General features: G+C 55.1%; 1 long non-coding RNA gene across 1 annotated transcript; it reads right to left on the minus strand.

Moving 5' to 3' along the window:
* Window positions 1–6172: 6172 nt before the first annotated feature.
* LOC137311617 (uncharacterized) lies at window positions 6173–18976 on the minus strand. Its single transcript, XR_010960500.1, has 2 exons — window positions 18622–18976; window positions 6173–6320 (listed from the first exon to the last, which is right to left on the minus strand). It is a non-coding gene; the product is annotated as an uncharacterized lncRNA (long non-coding RNA).
* Window positions 18977–21594: the final 2618 nt, after the last annotated feature.

Below are 21594 nucleotides of genomic sequence, written 5' to 3' on the forward strand. Positions count from 1 at the left end.
TGTGGAACTGTCCCCCAGTGAGAGTCAGTGTCTGTGGAATTGTGCCCCAGTGAGAGTCAGTGTCTGTGGAACTGTCCCCCAGTGAGAGTCAGTGTCTGTGGAACTGTCCCCCAGTGAGAGTCAGTGCCTGTGGAACTGTCCCCCAGTGAGAGTCAGTGTCTGTGGAACTGTCCCCCAGTGAGAGTCAGTGTCTGTGGAACTGTATCCCAGTGAGAGACAGTGTCTGTGGAACTGTCCCCCAGTGAGAGTCAGTGCCTGTGGAACTGTCCCCCAGTGAGAGTCAGTGTCTGTGGAACTGTATCCCAGTGAGAGTCAGTATCTGTGGAACAGTATTCCAGTGAGAGACAGTGTCTGTGGAACTGTATTCCAGTGCCAGTTAGTGTTTGTGGAACTGTATCTCAGTGAGAGTCAGTATCTGTGGAACTGAAACGCAGTGGAGTCAGTATCTGTGGAACTGTCCCCCAGTGAGAGTCAGTGTCTGTGGAACTGTCCCCCAGTGAGAGTCAGTGTCTGTGGAACTGTCCCCCAGTGAGAGTCAGTGTCTGTGGAACTGTATCCCAGTGAGAGTCAGTGTCTGTGGAACTGTCCCCCAGTGAGAGTCAGTGTCTGTGGAACTGTCCCCCAGTGAGAGTCAGTGTCTGTGGAACTGTCCCCCAGTGAGAGTCAGTGTCTGTGGAACTGTCCCCCAGTGAGAGTCAGTGCCCGGGGAACTGTCCCCCAGTGAGAGTCAGTGTCTGTGGAACTGTCCCCCAGTGAGAGTCAGTGTCTGTGGAACTGTCCCCCAGTGAGAGTCAGTGTCTGTGGAACTGTCCCCCAGTGAGAGTCAGTGCCCGGGGAACTGTCCCCCAGTGAGAGTCAGTGTCTGTAGGACTGTCCCCCAGTGAGAGTCAGTGTCTGTGGGACTGTCCCCCAGTGAGAGTCAGTGTCTGTGGAACTGTCCCCCAGTGAGAGTCAGTGCCTGTGGAACTGTCCCCCAGTGAGAGTCAGTGTCTGTGGAACTGTCCCCCAGTGAGAGTCAGTGTCTGTGGAACTGTCCCCCAGTGAGAGTCAGTGTCTGTGGAACTGTCCCCCAGTGAGAGTCAGTGTCTGTGGAACTGTCCCCCAGTGAGAGTCAGTGTCTGTGGAACTGTCCCCCAGTGAGAGTCAGTGTCTGTGGAATTGTGCCCCAGTGAGAGTCAGTGTCTGTGGAACTGTCCCCCAGTGAGAGTCAGTGTCTGTGGAACTGTCCCCCAGTGAGAGTCAGTGTCTGTGGAACTGTCCCCCAGTGAGAGTCAGTGTCTGTGGAACTGTCCCCCAGTGAGAGTCAGTGTCTGTGGAACTGTCCCCCAGTGAGAGTCAGTGTCTGTGGAACTGTCCCCCAGTGAGAGTCAGTGTCTGTGGAACTGTCCCCCAGTGAGAGTCAGTGTCTGTGGAACTGTCCCCCAGTGAGAGTCAGTGTCTGTGGAACTGTCCCCCAGTGAGAGTCAGTGTCTGTGGAACTGTCCCCCAGTGAGAGTCAGTGTCTGTGGAACTGTCCCCCAGTGAGAGTCAGTGTCTGTGGAACTGTCCCCCAGTGAGAGTCAGTGTCTGTGGAACTGTCCCTCAGTGAGAGTCAGTGCCTGTGGAACTGTCCCCCAGTGAGAGTCAGTGTCTGTGGAACTGTCCCCCAGTGAGAGTCAGTGTCTGTGGAACTGTCCCCCAGTGAGAGTCAGTGTCTGTGGAACTGTCCCCCAGTGAGAGTCAGTGTCTGTGGAACTGTCCCCCAGTGAGAGTCAGTGTCTGTGGAACTGTCCCCCAGTGAGAGTCAGTGTCTGTGGAACTGTCCCCCAGTGAGAGTCAGTGTCTGTGGAACTGTCCCCCAGTGAGAGTCAGTGTCTGTGGAACTGTCCCCCAGTGAGAGTCAGTGTCTGTGGGACTGTCCCCCAGTGAGAGTCAGTGTCTGTGGAACTGTCCCCCAGTGAGAGTCAGTGTCTGTGGAACTGTCCCCCAGTGAGAGTCAGTGTCTGTGGAACTGTATCCCAGTGAGAGTCAGTGTCTGTGGAACTGTCCCCCAGTGAGAGTCAGTGTCTGTGGAACTGTCCCCCAGTGAGAGTCAGTGTCTGGGGGAGAGAACATTCTGTGCAACGGTTTCTAAACTTTTCTCCATGATTTGCTTTTGTGTTTTGAAGGGAATGAGCTGGTGGATTGATTCAGTTTCTTATGCAAGTGCACAAGATAAACAACATGTGTGAGTTATTAACGCCTGGGATTCTGAAACTGCGGCTTGTAACATTCCCACATAACGTGACAGGGAGGAAGAATCAGTCTCCTGTGGGACAGACCAGGACTGCTCTCACACGACGACATGTGCCTTCACTAAAGTGAAATCATGCAAACTCCAGGCTTCGTGTTCAAACGCCCACATTGCACAACATTTGGCCTCATCTCACCCGGCTCTCAGCAACTCAAGTTCCACACGGCACGCACTCCAGTCCTTCCCTTTCACACTCACTTTTCAACTTGAACTTCTGCATCTCACCGAGGCTGATGCTCCTCACTGTCGGTGTGTGAGCCCTGGCTCAGTCGCGAACACTCTCGCCTCTCAGTCAGAGAGTCATGGCGACAAGTCCCACTCCAGAGACGTGAGCACATCATCCAGTCTGACACATCAGTGCCGTACTGAGGGAGTGCTGCACTGTCGAGGGTCAGTACTGAGGGAGTGCTGCACTGTCGGAGGGTCAGTACTGAGGGAGTGCCGCACTGTCGGAGGGTCAGTACTGAGGGAGTGCAGCACTGTCGGAGGGTCAGTACTGAGGGAGTGCTGCACTGTCGGAGGGTCAGTACTGAGGGAGTGCTGCACTGTCGGAGGGTCAGTACTGAGGGAGTGCTGCACTGTCGGAGGGTCAGTACTGAGGGAGTGCTGCACTGTCGGAGGGTCAGTACTGAGGGAGTGCTGCACTGTCGGAGGGTCAGTACTGAGGGAGTGCTGCACTGTCGGAGGGTCAGTACTGAGGGAGTGCTGCACTGTCGGAGGGTCAGTACTGAGGGAGTGCTGCACTGTCGGAGGGTCAGTACTGAGGGAGCGCTGCACTGTCGGAGGGTCAGTACTGAGGGAGTGCTGCACTGTCGAGGGTCAGTACTGAGGGAGTGCTGCACTGTCGGAGGGCTGGTACTGAGGGAGTGCTGCACTGTCGGAGGGTCAGTACTGAGGGAGTGCTGCACTGTCGAGGGTCAGTACTGAGGGAGTGCTGCACTGTCGGAGGGCCGGTACTGAGGGAGTGCTGCACTGTCGAGGGTCAGTACTGAGGGAGTGCTGCACTGTCGGAGGGTCAGTACTGAGGGAGTGCTGCACTGTCGGAGGGTCAGTACTGAGGGAGTGCTGCACTGTCGGAGGGTCAGTACTGAGGGAGTGCTGCACTGTCGAGGGTCAATCCTGAGGGAGTGCTGCACTGTCGAGTGTCAGTACTGAGGGAGTGCTGCACTGTCGAGGGTCAATCCTGAGGGAGTGCTGCACTGTCGAGTGTCAGTACTGAGGGAGTGCTGCACTGTCAGAGGGTCAGTACTGAGGGAGTGCTGCACTGTCGGAGGGGCAGTACTGAGGGAGTGCTGCGCTGTCGGAGGGTCAGTACTGAGGGAGTGCTGCACTGTCGGAGGGTCAGTACTGAGGGAGTGCTGCACTGTCGGAGGGTCAGTACTGAGGGAGTGCTGCACTGTCAGATGGTCAGTGCTGAGGGAGTGCTGCACTGTCGGAGGGGCAGTACTGAGGGAGTGTTGCACTGTCGGAGGGTCAGTACTGAGGGAGTGCCGCACTGTCGGAGGGTCAGTACTGAGGGAGTGCTGCACTGTCGGAGGGTCAGTACTGAGGGAGTGCAGCACTGTCGGAGGGTCAGTACTGAGGGAGTGCCGCACTGTCGGAGGGTCAGTACTGAGGGAGTGCAGCACTGTCGGAGGGTCAGTACTGAGGGAGTGCTGCACTGTCGGAGGGTCAGTACTGAGGGAGTGCTGCACTGTCGGAGGGTCAGTACTGAGGGAGTGCTGCACTGTCGGAGGGTCAGTACTGAGGGAGTGCTGCACTGTCGGAGGGTCAGTACTGAGGGAGTGCTGCACTGTCGGAGGGTCAGTACTGAGGGAGCGCTGCACTGTCGGAGGGTCAGTACTGAGGGAGTGCTGCACTGTCGAGGGTCAGTACTGAGGGAGTGCTGCACTGTCGGAGGGCTGGTACTGAGGGAGTGCTGCACTGTCGGAGGGTCAGTACTGAGGGAGTGCTGCACTGTCGAGGGTCAGTACTGAGGGAGTGCTGCACTGTCGGAGGGCCGGTACTGAGGGAGTGCTGCACTGTCGAGGGTCAGTACTGAGGGAGTGCTGCACTGTCGGAGGGTCAGTACTGAGGGAGTGCTGCACTGTCGGAGGGTCAGTACTGAGGGAGTGCTGCACTGTCGGAGGGTCAGTACTGAGGGAGTGCTGCACTGTCGAGGGTCAATCCTGAGGGAGTGCTGCACTGTCGAGTGTCAGTACTGAGGGAGTGCTGCACTGTCGAGGGTCAATCCTGAGGGAGTGCTGCACTGTCGAGTGTCAGTACTGAGGGAGTGCTGCACTGTCAGAGGGTCAGTACTGAGGGAGTGCTGCACTGTCGGAGGGGCAGTACTGAGGGAGTGCTGCGCTGTCGGAGGGTCAGTACTGAGGGAGTGCTGCACTGTCGGAGGGTCAGTACTGAGGGAGTGCTGCACTGTCGGAGGGTCAGTACTGAGGGAGTGCTGCACTGTCAGATGGTCAGTGCTGAGGGAGTGCTGCACTGTCGGAGGGGCAGTACTGAGGGAGTGCTGCACTGTTTGAGATGCCGTCCTTTGGACGAGACATTAAAACAAGGCCCCATCTGCCTTCTCAGGTGGATGTAAAAGATCCCATGACACTATTTGAAGAGCAGGGGAGTTCTCCCCGGTCTCCTGACCAATATTTACCCCTCAGTTAATACCACTAAAAGCAGATAATTTGGTCAATCATGTGATTTGCTGTTTGCGGGATCTTGTTATGCACAAATTGGCTGCTTTGATTGCCTGCATAATAAGCGACTAAAAATTAATTTATTTGCTGTGAAGTGATTTTCTAAGGTGCTCTATCAATGATAGTTCATTCTTGTTCTTCGTTTCTGTTGTCAAAACTGCTGTTATCATCCTGTTCCTCAAAAAACCCACCCTTGACCCCTCTGTCCTTGCCCCCTCTCCAACCTCCCTTTCCTCTCCAAAGTCCTTGGACGTGTTGTCACCTCCCAAATCCTTGCCCATTTTTCCCGCAAATCCATGTTTGAATCCCTCCAATAAGGTTTGCCCCCCTGCCACAGCACTGAAACGGCCCTTATCAAAGTCACAAACGGCACCCTATGTTACTGTGACCGTGGTGAACTCTCCCTCCTCATCCTTCTCCACCTGTCTGCAGCCTCTCACACGGTGACCACACCATCCTCCTCCATCACCTCTCCTCCGTTGTCCAGCTGGGTGGGACTGCCCTCTCCTGGTTCCACTCACACCTATTCAATCCTGGCCAGAGAATCACCTGCAATGGCTTCTCTTCCCACTCCCGCACCGTTACCTCCGGAGTCCCCCAAGGATCTATCCTCGGCCCCCTCCTATTCCTCATCTCCATGCTGCCCCTCGGAGACATCATCCGAAAACACGACGTCAGATTCCACTTGTACACTGACGACACCCAGGAGGAGAAGTGCTTCCCCCAGCTCCACAGCATGACTGAGGGTTACTGTTGGCCCTCGATCGTCCCCCTCCCAATTTCCCCCAACCCCCCACCCCAGGACTGAATCGAAGGCCACTGACAGCGAGGCATCTGGACCCAAATTGGACCGTTGAAAAGCGGCGAGCCGCCTCAGGAGGTGCTCCCGCAGCTCACCCCAATTATTAAGATGAGTCCCGAGGGCCAATTTCAGGCGAGTCTCAGGCCTCAGGCCTCAGCACGCCCCAAGAGAAAGCCAACCGTACTGTGCCCAGAAAACAGGATTTCTGGGTCAGAGTGTCTCCCTCTCACAGCTTCCAGCATCTGCCGGCCGCACAGTCACCAGACTGAGAGCAAACACTGACCAGTGGAGAATGGCCAGTGAGCAGCCTGCCTGCTGTTTCACTCTCAACAGAAGCACAAGGGTCATTCAAGGTTGAGAGAGAGAGGGAGAGAGGGAGAAGGAAGGACAGGAGAACACGACACAGACAGGTTTAGTTGCCACACTTGACTTTATTTGATCAGTTGACAGGACAGAGCAATGGATGTGGATCAGAGACATGAGTCGAACTTTCCACAATTTTTGGGCCTACCGAGTTAGGCTCGCTGCTTCTTGCTTCATGATTTTCCAAAATCGTCATCTGTAGGGGAAAAAACATTAGAACTTTGCAGAACTCAAAACTATTGACATTTAACGACATCAGATCAGTGACACCACTCAGCGTGTTACCCATTCACTCGGCCTGTTACCCATTCACTCGGCCTGTTACCCATTCACTCGGCGTGTTACCCATTCACTCGGCGTGTTACCCATTCACTCGGCGTGTTACCCATTCACTCGGCGTGTTACCCATTCACTCGGCCTGTTACCGATTCACTCGGACAGTTACCCATTCACTCGGCGTGTTACCCATTCACTCGGCCAGTTACCCATTCACTCGGCGTGTTACCCATTCACTCGGCGTGTTACCCATTCACTCGGCGTGTTACCCATTCACTCGGCGTGATACCGATTCACTCGGCCTGTTATCCATTCACTCGGCCTGTTACCCATTCACTCGGCCTGTTACCCATTCACTCGGCGTGATACCGATTCACTCGGCCTGTTATCCATTCACTCGGCCTGTTACCCATTCACTCGGCGTGTTACCGATTCACTCGGCGTGTTACCGATTCACTCGGCGTGTTACCCATTCACTCGGCGTGTTACCCATTCACTCGGCCTGTTACCCATTCACTCGGCCTGTTACCCATTCACTCGGCCTGTTACCCATTCACTCGGCCTGTTACCCATTCACTCGGCCTGTTACCCATTCACTCGGCCTGTTACCCATTCACTCGGCGTGTTACCGATTCACTCGGCCTGTTACCCATTCACTCGGCGTGTTACCGATTCACTCGGCCTGTTACCAATTCACTCGGCGTGTTACCCATTCACTCGGCCTGTTACCCATTCACTCGGCGTGTTACCCATTCACTCGGCGTGTTACCCATTCACTAGGCGTGTTACCCATTCACTAGGCCTGTTACCCATTCACTCGGCGTGTTACCCATTCACTCGGCCTGTTACCCATTCACTCGGCCTGTTACCCATTCACTCGGCCTGTTACCCATTCACTCGGCCAGTTACCCATTCACTAGGCGTGTTACCCATTCACTCGGCCTGTTACCCATTCACTCGGCGTGTTACCCATTCACTCGGCGTGTTACCCATTCACTAGGCCTGTTACCCATTCACTCGGCGTGTTACCCATTCACTCGGCGTGTTACCCATTCACTCGGCGTGTTACCCATTCACTCGGCGTGTTACCCATTCACTCGGCGTGTTACCCATTCACTCGGCGTGTTACCCATTCACTCGGCGTGTTACCCATTCACTCGGCGTGTTACCCATTCACTAGGCCTGTTACCCATTCACTCGGCGTGTTACCCATTCACTCGGCGTGTTACCCATTCACTCGGCGTGTTACCCATTCACTCGGCGTGTTACCCATTCACTCGGCGTGTTACCCATTCACTCGGCGTGTTACCCATTCACTAGGCGTGTTACCCATTCACTCGGCGTGTTACCCATTCACTAGGCATGTTACCCATTCACTCGGCGTGTTACCCATTCACTCGGCGTGTTACCCATTCACTCGGCGTGTTACCCATTCACTCGGCGTGTTACCCATTCACTCGGCGTGTTACCCATTCACTCGGCCTGTTACCCATTCACTCGGCGTGTTACCCATTCACTCGGCGTGTTACCCATTCACTCGGCGTGTTACCCATTCACTCGGCGTGTTACCCATTCACTCGGCCTGTTACCCATTCACTCGGCCTGTTACCCATTCACTCGGAATATTACCCATTGTTACCCATTTAGAAGGTGTGTTACTCATTTACTGGCAAAATCAAAATACTGCGGATGCTGGAAATCTGAACTAAAAATAGAAAATGCTGGAAAAGTCGCTTCGCTTTTCATGTTTTTATTTACTCATTTCCTAGAGGTGTTACCATTTACGAAGTGTGTTACCCATTCATTATCGGTGTTACCCATTTACTAGGGCTGTTACCCATTTACTAGGAGTGTTACTCATTTAGTAGGGTTGTTACCCATTTACTAGGTGTGTTACTTGTTTACTAGTGGTGTTATTTATTTACTAGAGATGCTACTCATTTACTACAAATGTTGCCCATTTACAAGAGTGTTACCCGTGTACTATGGATGTTAGCCATTTACTAGGAATGTCACCCATTCATTACAAGTGTTTCTCATTCACTAGGAATGTTACCCATTAACGAGGCGTGTTATTCATTTTCCAGGGTTGTTACTCGTGATGTTACTCATCTGCCAGGGGTGTTACTCATTTACTGGGGGTGTTTCCCATTTACTGGGGGTGTTTCCCATTTACTGGGGGTGTTTCCCATTTACTGGGGGTGTTTCCCATTTACCGGGGGTGTTACTCATTTACTGGGGGTGTTTCCCATTTACTGGGGGTGTTTCCCATTTACTGGGGGTGTTTCCCATTTACTGGGGGTGTTTCCCATTTACTGGGGGTGTTTCCCATTTACCGGGGGTGTTACTCATTTACTGGGGGTGTTTCCCATTTACCGGGGCTGTTTCCCATTTACCGGGGGTGTTTCCCATTTACTGGGGGTGTTACTCATTTACTGGGGGTGTTTCCCATTTCCCGGGGCTATCAACTTCTGCTCGACGATTTTGCCAAGTTCCGCACCCATGAGGACGGCCTCAACCGGGATCTTGGGTTCATGTCACGCTACACGTAACCCCACCAGCAAAAAGGGGGAAAAAATTTATATGTTTTTTAAAATTCTCTCTCTCTCTCTCTCTGCCATTTTGAGTTTCTTTCTGCCTGCCTGTGTAAAAGACACAATGTATATCGAGTGTACTGGGACGTGCTGTTCTCCGTGACTGGCCTGTTTGAATAACAACGACACCTTTTGATTGGTGTGATGCTGTCCCAACATCGTATAAGATATGCGATTTGAGAACCTTTTCATTCAATCATCTGACGAAGGAGATAATCTCCGAAAGCTTGTGATTTTAAAATAAATTTGTTGGACTATAACCTGGTGTTGTAAGATTCCTTACATTTGTCCACCCCAGTCCATCACCGGCATCTCCACATTATAATTAAGGAGAGAGTGACTGAACACCTTGAAAATTTTCAGCTGATCAGAGAGAGCCAGCATGGATTTGTAAAGGGTAGGTCATGCCTGACAAACCTGATTGAATTTTTTGAAGAGGTGACTAAAGTAGTGGATGTCTATATAGTTGTTTATATGGACTTCCCTCATAAGAGACTGTTAGCTAAAGTTGAAGCTCGTGGAATTGAGGGAAATTGTTGACCTGGTTTGGAAATTGGCTGAGCGGCAGGAGACAGAGAGTGGGGATAATGGGCAGGTATACAAATTGCCAGGATGTGACCAGTGGTGTCCCACAGGGATCTGTGTTGGGGCCTCAACTATTCATTGTATTTATTAACGACTTAGATGATGGGCTAGAGAGCCAATGACACAAAGATAGGCAGCATTGTAAGCAGTGATTTGGAAGCATAAAGTTACAGAGAGATATTAATAGATTAAGTGAATGGGCAAAACTGTGGCAAATGGATTTCAATGTAGGCAAGTGTGAGGTCATCCACTTTGGACCTAAAAAGGATAGATCAGAGTACTTTCTAATGGTGAAAAGCTCGAAACAGTGGAGGTCCAAAGAGACTTAGGGGTCCATGTACATAGATCATTAAAATGTCATGGACAGGTACAGAAAATAATCAAAAAGGCCTCTAGATATAAAGGAATGCTGGCCTTTATATCTAGAGGACTAGAGTACAAGGAAGTTATACAGCAAAGTCCTGGTTAGACCACACCTGGAGTACGTACAAAGGTCTCAGGCTGATAACACAGTGAGAACTAGGCTAAATGTAGAAAGTACAGAGGAGAAGTGAGAAAGGAAATAAGAGGGGCAAAGAGAGAGTATGAGAATAGACTGGCAACTAACATAAAAGGGAATCCAAAAATCTTCTACAGGCATATAAATAGTAAACGGATAGTAAGAGGAGAGGTGGGGCCATTAGGGACCAAAAAGAAGATCTACTCATGGAGGCAGAGGGCATGGCCGAGGTACTAAATGAGTACTTTGCATCTGTCTTTACCAAGGAAGAAGATGCTGCCAAAGTCACAGTAAAAGAGGAGGTAGTTGAGATGCTCTACGGGCTAAATGTTAAAGGCAAATCATGTTTAACTAACTTGATTGAGTTTTTTGATGAGGCAACAGAGAGGGTTGATGAGGGTAGTGCGGTTGATGTGATGTATATGGACTTTCACAAGTTTGATAAAGTGCCATAAAATCGGCTTGTCAGCAAAGTTGAAGCCCATGGAATAAAAGGGTCAGTGGCAGCATGGATACAAAATTGGGTGAGTGACAGGATGCAGAGAGTAGTGGTGAACGGTTGTTTTTCGGACTGGAGGGAGGTATACAGTGGTGTTCCCCAGGGGTCAGTGCTGGGACCACCGCTTTTCTTGATAGATATTAATGACTTGGACTTGGGTGTACAGGGCACAATTTCAAAATTTGCAGATGACACAAAACTTGGAAGTGTAGTAAACAATGAGGAGGATAGTGATAGACTTCAAGAGGACATAGACAGGATGGTGGAATGGGCAGACACATGGCAGATGAAATTTAACGCAGAGAAGTGTGAAGTGATATATTTTGGTAGGAAGAATGAGGAGAGGCAATATAAACAAATGCTACAAATCTAAAGGGGTACAGGAACAGAGAGATCTGGGGGTATATGTGCACAAATCTTTGAAGGTGGCAGGACAGGTTGAGAAAGTGGGCTTTTTAAATAGAGGCATGGAGTACAAAAGCAAGGAAGTTATGTTGAACCTTTATAAAACACTGGTTCGGCCACAACTGGAGTATTGTGTCCAATTCTGGGCACCTTAGGAACTTTGTGAAGGCCTTAGAGAGGGTGCAGAAAAGATTTACTAGAATGACTCCAGGGATGAGGGACTTTAGTTACGTGGATAGACTGGAGAAGCTGGGGTTGTTCTCCTTAGAGCAGAAAAGGTTGAGAAGAGATTTGATCGAGTTCAGATAAAGTAAATAAAGAGAAACTGTTCCCATTGGCGGAAGGGTCGAGAACCAGAGGACACAGATTTAAGGTGATTGGGAAAAGAACCAAAGGCGACACGAGGAAAAACTTTTTTACTCAGTGAGTTGTTATGATCTGGAATACGCTGCCTGAAAGGGCGGTGGAAGCAGATTCAATCATAGCTTTCAAAAAGGAATTGGATAAATACTTGAAGGGAAAAAATTTGCAGGGCAACAAGAGTGGGGGAATGGGACTAACTGGACTGCTCTTAGAAAGAACCGGCACGGGCTCGATGGGCCGAATGGCCTCCTGTGATTCTATACTGCGTCCAATTCTGGGCACTGCACCTTGGGGAGGATATATTGGCCTCGGAGGGAGTGCAGCATAAATCTACTAGACTGATACCTGGGGCTCGATTTTGGGATCGTGTTTCCGGCGGGTTCCCAGCGGGGTGGCCCCGAAAATCCGATATCCGGTCACGTGACCGGATCGCGACGAAATCCCGGCCACTTCCGGGTACCGCGCTGATGTGCGGGGCTGCGCGCGCAAGCCCCGCTGGTGGGAATCCCGCAGGCAATTAAAGCCAGCGGGGTTCCACTTGAGAGTACTTACCTTGCTCGTTGTGGTCAGTTAATGAGCTGAAGCAGCTGTCAAAAGAGGAAGTGTGGGATTTTAGGTTCAAGGCAGTGAGTTTCCCACACTGGGGGAAACAGTCCCTCTCCAACCAGGCGTGTTGCAGCCAGCAGCCTGTGGCAGGTGCCAAGGTGCGCTCCACGGGGGAGAGCCCTCACCCACGCAGGAGGCCACCGCGTCACATAGGGCAACCCCTGCCCTCCACCACCCCCCGCCAAGCCAGAGGACAGACCGACACGAAACCGCAGCCCCAGTCCGAGGAAACACCCACCTACCCTGCACAACCCCTCAGACCAACACCTGCCAGATGGGTGGTGCGTTGACATCGTCGGAGGACGAACAGGATGACCAGCCCCAGCAGCCTCGCAGTCCACGCCGTCCGCCTCGGAGACGTGGGGCCCCCCAACACGGTGCGGTGGCACACCCACCTGCACAGCAGTAGGGAGGGCAACCGCAGAGAGAGATGCGTCGCAGGAGGCACTACCCTCCGCACAGGGTGTACAGAGCGAGGCTCAGCTTCATGGACCTCTCCGAGGAGCAGTGCATACGTCGGCTCAGAGTCAATCGCCAGGTAGTCGCCGACATCTGCAGCCTCCTTAACGACGAGCTGCTCCCTGATGGACCAAGCAGCATCTTCTTACCTGTCGCCGTCAAAGTCACCACTGCCCTCAACTTCTTCGCATCCGGTTCCTTCCAGGGTGCCACCGGGGACTGTCAGTCCTCTGCACACAAGTGCATAAGGCAGGTCACCGATGGGTTGTTCCGCAGGGCCTCGCACTACATCAACTTCGCCATGGACGAGCGCAGCCAGATGGAGAGGGCGGTTGGATTCCATGCCATGGCCGGCTTCCCACGGGTGCAGGGTGTAATCGACTGCACCCACATCGCAATACGGGCACCTCCGCATGAGCCAGGGCTGTTCATCAACAGGAAGGGGTATCACTCCATGAACGCCCAGCTCATCTGTGACCACCGCCAGAGATTCCTACACGTGTGCGCCAGATACCCCGGCAGCTGCCACGATGCCTTCGTCCTCAGGGAGTCCGCCGTCCCGCCCATCCTGCAGGCACCCAACGCCGGCAACGGCTGGCTCCTCGGCGACAAGGGGTATCCCCTCCACACGTGGCTCATGACACCTCTGAGGAACCCCATCACCGAGCCGGAGCGTCGGTACAATGACAGCCACACTGCTACCAGGTCTACAATTGAGCAGACCATAGGGCTTCTCAAGATGCGCTTCAGGTGCCTTGATCGTTCTGGGGGAGCGCTGCAATACACACCATTCAGAGTGGGACGAATCATAGTTGTCTGCTGTGCCCTGCACAACATGGCCCAACAGAGAGGGGTGCCGCTGGAGGAGGCCCCATCCACACCCGCCACCCACATTGAGGAAGGCGAGGGCGAGGAGGAGGAGGAGGCGGAGGAGGAGGACGCGCCAGAGGATAGTGGACGACCCATGCGCCGAACCACGACTCACCGGGATGGTCGCCGGGCCAGGGACGCACTCATACGTCAACGGTTCTCCGAGAGTCAGACACTGCGAGGCGCTCGCATCTCCTCACCTGCACAGGCGAGCGGCCATACCAGCCCCCTCCACTGAAGAGTGTTGCCAGTAATCCTGCACCCACAGCAGTGTGCCCAATGGGTGGCAGCAGGTGTTCGCCGTCATGATGGCCTGCACGGAACGCACCTATTGCACAGGCCGTGGAAGAATGGACGAGAGGTGGCAGGAGTGGTGAGAATAGACTATTTAATATCTCCAATGTGACATTATATAAAAAAAAATGTACAAAATAATAAACACCCTGGTGTATTCCCTTTGTGATTATAAGGCCTTTGCAATTCTTTTCCGGGAACCCCTACGTGGTGCTACCCCTGTGGCTCCAGCAGAGGTAGTGGCAGGTTGCTCGTCTTCTTGCCTTGACCGGGTAGATGCTTTTGGCGGACGGCCCCTGGGTTTCGGTGCCCGTGACGGCACCTCCACAGACTGCTCCTCCTGCACCGGGGCAGGGGCAGACTCGGCCACCTGGAGAGGAGGCACCATTGCGGGTACTGGTTGAGAGGTGGGCGACGGGTGGGACGTGGGGACGCCTTGAGAAGCGTCCCCACTTCCATGTCCCCGGTCACCATCATCCCTCTCTTGGCCTCGGCCCACATCACCCCTTCCACCCTGCTGGACGGCAGTTTGGATGGCATGTGTGAGGCCTTGCAAGGCCACCCCTCGTGTATCCCTCAGCCTGTTGATGGCGGCGGAATGTTGCTCACCCTGAATCCGTACAGACGTTGTCAGGGCCTGCAAGGACTCGATCTGGAGCTGTGCGTGACGCTCGAGGGAGGCCAGCCTGTCCTCCACCGCAAACAGTCCCGCACCTACCCGCGACACTGTGTCGCCGGTACCCTCCTGTGCCTGCGCCACCAATGCCCACATGCAGGAGTTGGACTCCTCCATCGCCTGCGCTATTGTGGACAATTCGCGCGGCACCTCTCCCAGTACCTCAGCAATTAGCTGGTGCCCCTCGACGACTCTCCTTTTCACTGGTGGCCCCCTGGGTTCAGCATCTGGGTCCGGCTGAGCAGAGCCTGGAGATGAGTGCTCCCTCCGTCGCGGACCCTCCGCGGCTGCCCCTGCCACCAGGGTCTGCTCATGCTCACTCGTGCGCGGTGACTCACCAAGTGCTACCCCAACTAGTTGGCGAGGGGGACCCACCGAGGTGCGTGTCTCTGCGCTGGTGGATGATTGGCTCTGATGTGACGATGCACCCTCAGAGACCGCCATGTCCTCTGAGGAATCGCCCTCCACGATCGCTTCACACACAGACGGACCTGCAAGAGAACAGAGGGCACTTTGAGGCATGTGGACCAACTTGACAGTGCGCCTGATGGCAGGTGATGATACGGTCACTCGCGATCATGGGTGTTGAGTGTCAGCTTTCCCTTACCGGCCGTTTCGGCAGCGACACACTCGCCATCAGCCACCGACAGGCAATGTCGCGTGCGGGCGAGGTCGAGCGCCTCCACCTCTGCGTCGGTCAGCTCCACCACTTGCAGCGGCCCACCTCCGGTGCGTGCCCTTTTGCGATCGTTCTTGCTTCTCTTCTCCTGTGAAGGCAAAACACAGATGTGTGAGTGGGTGCGTATTGCATCGTGAGACGCATCGAGCATCGGTGTGGTTGGGTTGAGCGTGGCGCAGATGGATGGGAGGATGCGTGGGCCACGTGCCCATCCCATTGCATGGGGATTGGGGTGTGTGGTAGTGTTCGGGTGGGGACAGGGACGGTGGGTACTTGTGGACACGGCGAGGATGGTGAATGAGTGGCTGTGAGGATTGCTGATGGAGCGCAGTGGTGGCTGTGCAGGAGGGGGTTGTGATCTGTTTGGCGTGATGGTGGGGACGGGATGTGGGAGGGTGCGTTGGTGTACTCACCTTGCTAGACCTAGTCAGGTCATTGAAGCGCTTGCGGCACTGCTCCCAAGTCCTTGGGGTGTTGCCCCTGCTGCTCACCTCCGCCGCCACCTCTGCCCATGCCTTCCTGGTTGCGGCGGCAGGGAACTTGCGTCCATCTTCTGGGAAGAGTGTTTCCCTCCTCCTCCTCACGCCCTCCAGCATCAGCTGCAGTGCCAGGTCTGAAAAACGGGGCGCAGCCTTTCCCCTTTGCTGAGCCATCGTCTCAAACCTCTTGATTGCAGCAGGAGGGGCTTTGGGAGACTGCCCCTTTAACTGGAGCTCCTACATCGCGTCGACGGTACTGCGCATGCGCAGCCGGCCGGCACGCAGCTGGGGAGCGCAGAACCCGGAAGCAGGGCTTAATCGGTCCAATTATCCCGCGATCGCGTGGGGGACGCACACGATTAGCCGTCCGCGTTTTCCATGCTCCCGGAGGACCACCCGCTGGGAACCCGCAGGCCTGCTAAATTCGAGCCCCTGGACTCAAATTCCGAGGAGAGATTACACAAACTAGGGTTGTATTCCCTGGAATTTAGAAGATTATGGGGTGATTTGATTGAAGTTTTCAAGATATTAAGGGGAACTAATAGGATAGACGGAGAGAAACTATTTCTGCTGGTTGGGGAGTCTAGGACTAGGGGACACAGACTAAAAATTAGAGCCAGGACTTTCAGGAGTGAAGTTCGGAAACACTTCTACACACAAAGAGTGGGAGAAGTTTGGAACTCTTCCGCAAATGACAGTTGGTGCTAGCTCAATTGTTAATTTTAAACCTGAGACTGATAGATTTTTGTTAACCAAAGGTATTAAGGGATATGGGGCTAAGGCGGGTATATGGAGTTAGGTCACAGATCGGCCATGATCTCATTGAATGGAGGAACAGGCTCGAGGGGCTAAATGGCCTCCTCCTGTTCCTATGTTACTTTGCCTCAGTATTTACCAAGGAGACTAACAAGGTGGGCATGACATTAGGAGAGGAATTCAAGAAAGTCATTAAAACATTTAAGATAGAAAGGGGGGAGATAATTGATAAACTAATCAAACTTAGAGAAAACCCCTGGTCCGGATGGATTGCATCCATGAATATTAAAAGAGGTTTGGGAAGAGATAGCAGAGGCTCTATTACATATATATAAAAATTCATTAGAAAAGGGAATAGTGCCAGAGGACTGGCGGACAGATAATGTTATTCCTATATTTAAAAAGGGAGATAGAACCAGTCCAGGGAACTTTCGACCAATTAGCTTAACATTGGTGGTAGGAAAGAAAGTGGAATCTTTACTCAAAAATGTAATAGAAAAACATCGAGAAACTGAAAATATAATAAAGAGCAGTCAGCACGGATTTCAGAAGGGAAAGTCATGCTTGACCAACCTTAATGAATTCTTTGAAGAAGTAACAGAGAGTGTAGACAAGGGTAATGCAGTAGATGTAATATATCTGGATTTTCAAAAGGCCTTCGATAGGGTACCACATAGTGGACTCATGACTGAGGTCAGAGGATGTGGAGTGAGGGACAGTTAGCGGAATGGAGAGCAAACTGGCTACAAAACAGAACAGAGAGCAGGGGTTAAGGTTAGCTATCCATACTGGCAAAAGGTGGGAAGTGGTGTTCCACAGGGATCAGTGCTGGGACCACTGTTGTTCACAATTTACATTAATGATTTGGACTCCGGAATCAGAAGTACAATTTCAAAATTTGCGGACAACGCCAAATTGGGGGGGGTCGTTAATACAAAGAAAGAATGTGTCAAAATACAAGAGAACATTAATAAACTTGCAGAATGGGCGTGTAATTGGCAAATGAATTTCAATATAGATAAGTGTGAGGTGGTGCATTTTGGTAGGAAGAATAAGGAGGCCACATACTGCTTGGATAATAAAAATCTAAATGGGGTGGAGAAGCAAAGGGATCTCAGGGTACAGAAACACAAATCACTAAAAGCACGACGCAGGTTAATACCATAAAAAGACAAACCAAGCACTGGGGTTCATTTCTAGAGGGATATTATTGAAAAGCAGAGAAGTTATGTTAAACTTATGTTAACCTTGGTTAGACCACACTTGGTGTACTGTGAACAGTTCTGGTCTCCATATTAGAGAAGGGATATAGAGGCACCGGAGAGGGTGCAAAAAAGATTCACAAGGATGATACCAGAACTGAGAGGATATCCTTATCAGGAAAGGCTGAACAGACTGGGGCTCTTTTCTCTCTAGAAAAGAGAAGGCTGAGGCGTGACCTGATCGAGGTGTTTAGGATAATGAAAGGGTTTGATTGGGTAGACGTAGAGAAAATGTTTCCACTTGTGGGGAAGACCAGAACTAGAGGTCATAAATATAAAATAGTCACTGATAAATCCAATAGGGAATTCAGGAGAAACTTCTTTACCCAAAGAGTGGTGAGAATGTGGAACTCGCTACACAAGGAGTAGTTGAGGCAAATAACGTCGATGCATTTAAGGAGAAGTGAGATAAACATATGAGGGAGAAAGGAATAGAAGGATATCCTGATAGGGAGAGATGAAGCAGGATGGCAGGAGGCTCGTGTGGAGCATAAACACTGGCACAGACCAATTAGGCCAAATGGCCTGTTTCCGTGCTGTTGTTTCGATGTAACTCGATCCCATAGCAATATTCAAAGAGCAGGGAGTTCCCCAGAACAACATCCCTCCCTCAGCCTACACAACCAAAAACATGAAAAATCATCGACTTAAAATGTTAATTCTCCACAGATGCTGCCTCTTTCCTGCATTCTCTGTTTTTATACCACAGATTATTTGGTCAATCATATTATTTGATGTTTGTGGGATCTTGCTGTGCAAACATTGGCTGCTACTTTGCCAACAAAACAAGAGTGTCTAGTAATGAATTGATTGGCTGTGATGTGGTTTGAGGTGTCCTGAGGATGATAGGACGCTGTATAAATCCAAGAGTTTCATTTTTCCTTTGGATATTACAAAGAAAAAATAAAGAAGCAATGAAATACATGGGGCCTAGTGCCTGTGGGGCAGGACAAGGCCTCTCCCAATGGCACAACCAAGACTTGGTGCCAAGCATGGCAATGTGAGGTTCTGCAGGGGTCACATCAGGAAAGGCATCAGTTTAAGAACCAAGGCAAAAAGGGATTACAACTCGGGCTGAGCAAGCAGCTGAAGATTGAGCTGGGTTTGGAGGCAATGCGAGGGATCGATCAGCTGCTCAGCCACACAGGGCCTACAATTGAGAAACCTCTTCTTCTAATAGTAAGGAGTAACTTACCGAGCTGATGGAATTCATCGGCGGAATCGCAGTGCCCTGAGAAAGAGACCAGAAGAAGGTCAGCATATATCTGGCACATGTGTTGCTCTCAGGCTGGCTTTCAAAGGCCCATTAGAGGTGGATTAATAAACAGAGTACTGGCAGGGCAACTACACAACACATCCAGCACACTGTACCAGGGAGCAGGGACAGGAGGCACGAGACGGAACATAAGAACATAAGAAGTAGGAGCAGGAGTAGGCCAATCGGCCCCTCGAGCCTGCTCCGCCAATCAATAAGATCATGGCTGATCTGATCCTAACCTCAAATCTAAATTCATGTCCAATTTCCTGCCCGCTCCCCGTAACCCCTAATTCCCTTTTACTTCCAGGAAACTGTCTATTTCTGTTTTAAATTATTTAATGATGTAGCTAAATGTAGGAAGAGGGGGTGAGATGGTGGAGGGAGCGGGGCGGAGGAGGGGCCGGGGCGGAGGAGGGACGGGGCGGAGGAGGGAGCGGGGCGGAGGAGGGACGGGGCGGAGGAGGGACGGGGCGGAGGAGGGACGGGGCGGAGGAGGGAGCGGGGCGGAGGAGGGACGGGGCGGAGGAGGGACGGGGCGGAGGAGGGACGGGGCGGAGGAGGGAGCGGGGCGGAGGAGGGGACGGGGCGGGAGGAGAGGGAGCGGGGCGGAGGAGGGACGGGGCGGGAGGAGGGAGAGGGGCGGAGGAGGGACGGGGCGGAGGAGGGAGCGGGGCGGAGGAGGGGAGCGGGGCGGAGGAGGGACGGGGCGGAGGAGGGAGAGGGGTCGGAGGAGGGACGGGGCGGAGGAGGGAGAGGGGCGGGGAGGGAGCGGGGCGGACGGAGGGAGCGGGGCGGAGGAGGGAGCGGGGCGGAGGAGGGACGGGGCGGAGGAGGGACGGGGCGGAGGAGGGACGGGGCGGAGGAGGGACGGGGCGGAGGAGGACGGGGCGGAGGAGGGAGCGGGGAGGAGGAGGGACGGGGCGGAGGAGGGAGAGGGGCGGAGGAGGACGGGGCGGAGGAGGGAGAGGGGCGGAGGAGGGACGGGGCGGAGGAGGGAGCGGGGCGGAGGAGGGAGCGGGGCGGAGGAGGGAGCGGGGCGGAGGAGGGACGGGGCGGAGGAGGGAGCGGGGCGGAGGAGGGAGCGGGCGGAGGAGGGAAGCGGGGCGGAGGAGGGAGCGGGGCAGAGGATGGGGTGGAGGAAGGGCGGGGCGGAGGAGGGGCGGGGCGGAGGAGGGACGGGGCGGAGGAGGGACAGGGCGGAGGAGGGAGCGGGGCGGGGCAGAGGAGGGAGAGGGGCGGAGGAAGGACGGGGCGGAGGAGGGACGGGGCGGAGGAGGGAGCAGGGCGGAGGAGGGAGCAGGGCGGAGGAGGGACGGGGCGGAGGAGGGGCGGGGCAGAGGAGGGAGAGGGGCGGAGGAGGGACGGGGCGGAGGAGGAGCAGGGCGGAGGAGGGACGGGGCGGAGGAGGGACGGGGCGGAGGAGGGGCGGGGCAGAGGAGGGAGAGGGGCGGAGGAGGGACGGGGCGGAGGAGGGGCGGGGCGGAGGAGGGACGGGGCGGAGGAGGGACGGGGCGGAGGAGGGAGCAGGGCGGAGGAGGGACGGGGCGGAGGAGGGAGCAGGGCGGAGGAGGGACGGGGCGGAGGAGGGGCGGGGCAGAGGAGGGAGAGGGGCGGAGGAGGGACGGGGCGGAGGAGGGGCGGGGCGGAGGAGGGGACGGGGCGGAGGAGGGACGGGGCGGAGGAGGGAGCAGGGCGGAGGAGGGACGGGGAGAGGCGGAGGAGGGCAGGGCGGAGGAGGGACGGGGGCGGAGGAGGGGCGGGGCGGAGGAGGGACGGGGCGGAGGAGGGACGGGGCGGAGGAGGGACGGGGCGGAGGAGGGACGGGGCGGAGGAGGGACGGGGCGGAGGAGGGAGCGGGGCGGAGGAGGGAGCGGGGCAGAGGAGGGGTGGAGGAAGGGCGGGGCGGAGGAGGGGCGGGGCGGAGGAGGGACGGGGCGGAGGAGGGACGGGGCGGAGGATGGACGGGGCGGAGGAGGGAGCAGGGCGGAGGAGGGAGCAGGGCGGAGGAGGGAGCAGGGCGGAGGAGGGAGCAGGAGGGCGGGGCAGAGGAGGGAGAGGGGCGGAGGAGGGACGGGGGCGGAGGAGGGGCGGGGCGGGAGGAGGGACGGGGCGGAGGAGGGAGCGGGGCGGAGGAGGGACGGGGCGGAGGAGGGACGGGGCGGAGGAGGGACGGGGCGGGGCAGAGGAGGGAGAGGGGGCGGAGGAGGGAGCAGGGCGGAGGAGGGACGGGGGCGGAGGAGGGACGGGGCGGAGGAGGGACGGGCGGAGCAGAGGAGGGAGAGGGGCGGAGGAGGGACGAGGGGCGGAGGAGGACGGGGCGGAGGAGGGACGGGGCGGAGGAGGGACGGGGCGGAGGAGGGGAGCAGGGCGGAGGAGGGAGCAGGGCGGAGGAGGGAGCAGGGCGGGGCAGAGGAGGGAGAGGGGCGGAGGAGGGACGGGGCGGAGGAGGGGCGGGGCGGAGGAGGGACGGGGCGGAGGAGGGAGCGGGGCGGAGGAGGGAGCGGGGCGGAGGGAGGGAGCAGGGCGGAGGAGGGAGAGGGCGGAGGAGGGGGCGGAGAGGGGACGGGGCGGAGGAGGGACGGGGCGGAGGAGGGACGGGGCGGAGGAGGGACGGGGGGGGCGGAGGAGGGACGGGCGCGAGGAGGGAGCAGGGCGGAGGGGAGAGGGGCGGAGGAGGGACGGGGCGGAGGAGGGGCGGGGCGGAGGAGGGACGGGGCGGAGGAGGGACGGGGGGCGGAGGAGGGACGGGGCGGGAGGAGGGACGGGGCGGAGGAGGGACGGGGCGGAGGAGGCTACACGTGTTCTATTGAAGGCAGAAGTTGAGAATGTGGATAAATGAAGAGGGACGACGAGAGGATCCGTCAGTTCGGAGACATTAAGAAGCAACTGGGCTGATTTTGAACCATGTGA

This window comes from Heptranchias perlo, unplaced genomic scaffold, assembly GCF_035084215.1.
Source record: "Heptranchias perlo isolate sHepPer1 unplaced genomic scaffold, sHepPer1.hap1 HAP1_SCAFFOLD_370, whole genome shotgun sequence".
In the NCBI taxonomy this organism is placed as follows: domain Eukaryota; kingdom Metazoa; phylum Chordata; class Chondrichthyes; order Hexanchiformes; family Hexanchidae; genus Heptranchias; species Heptranchias perlo.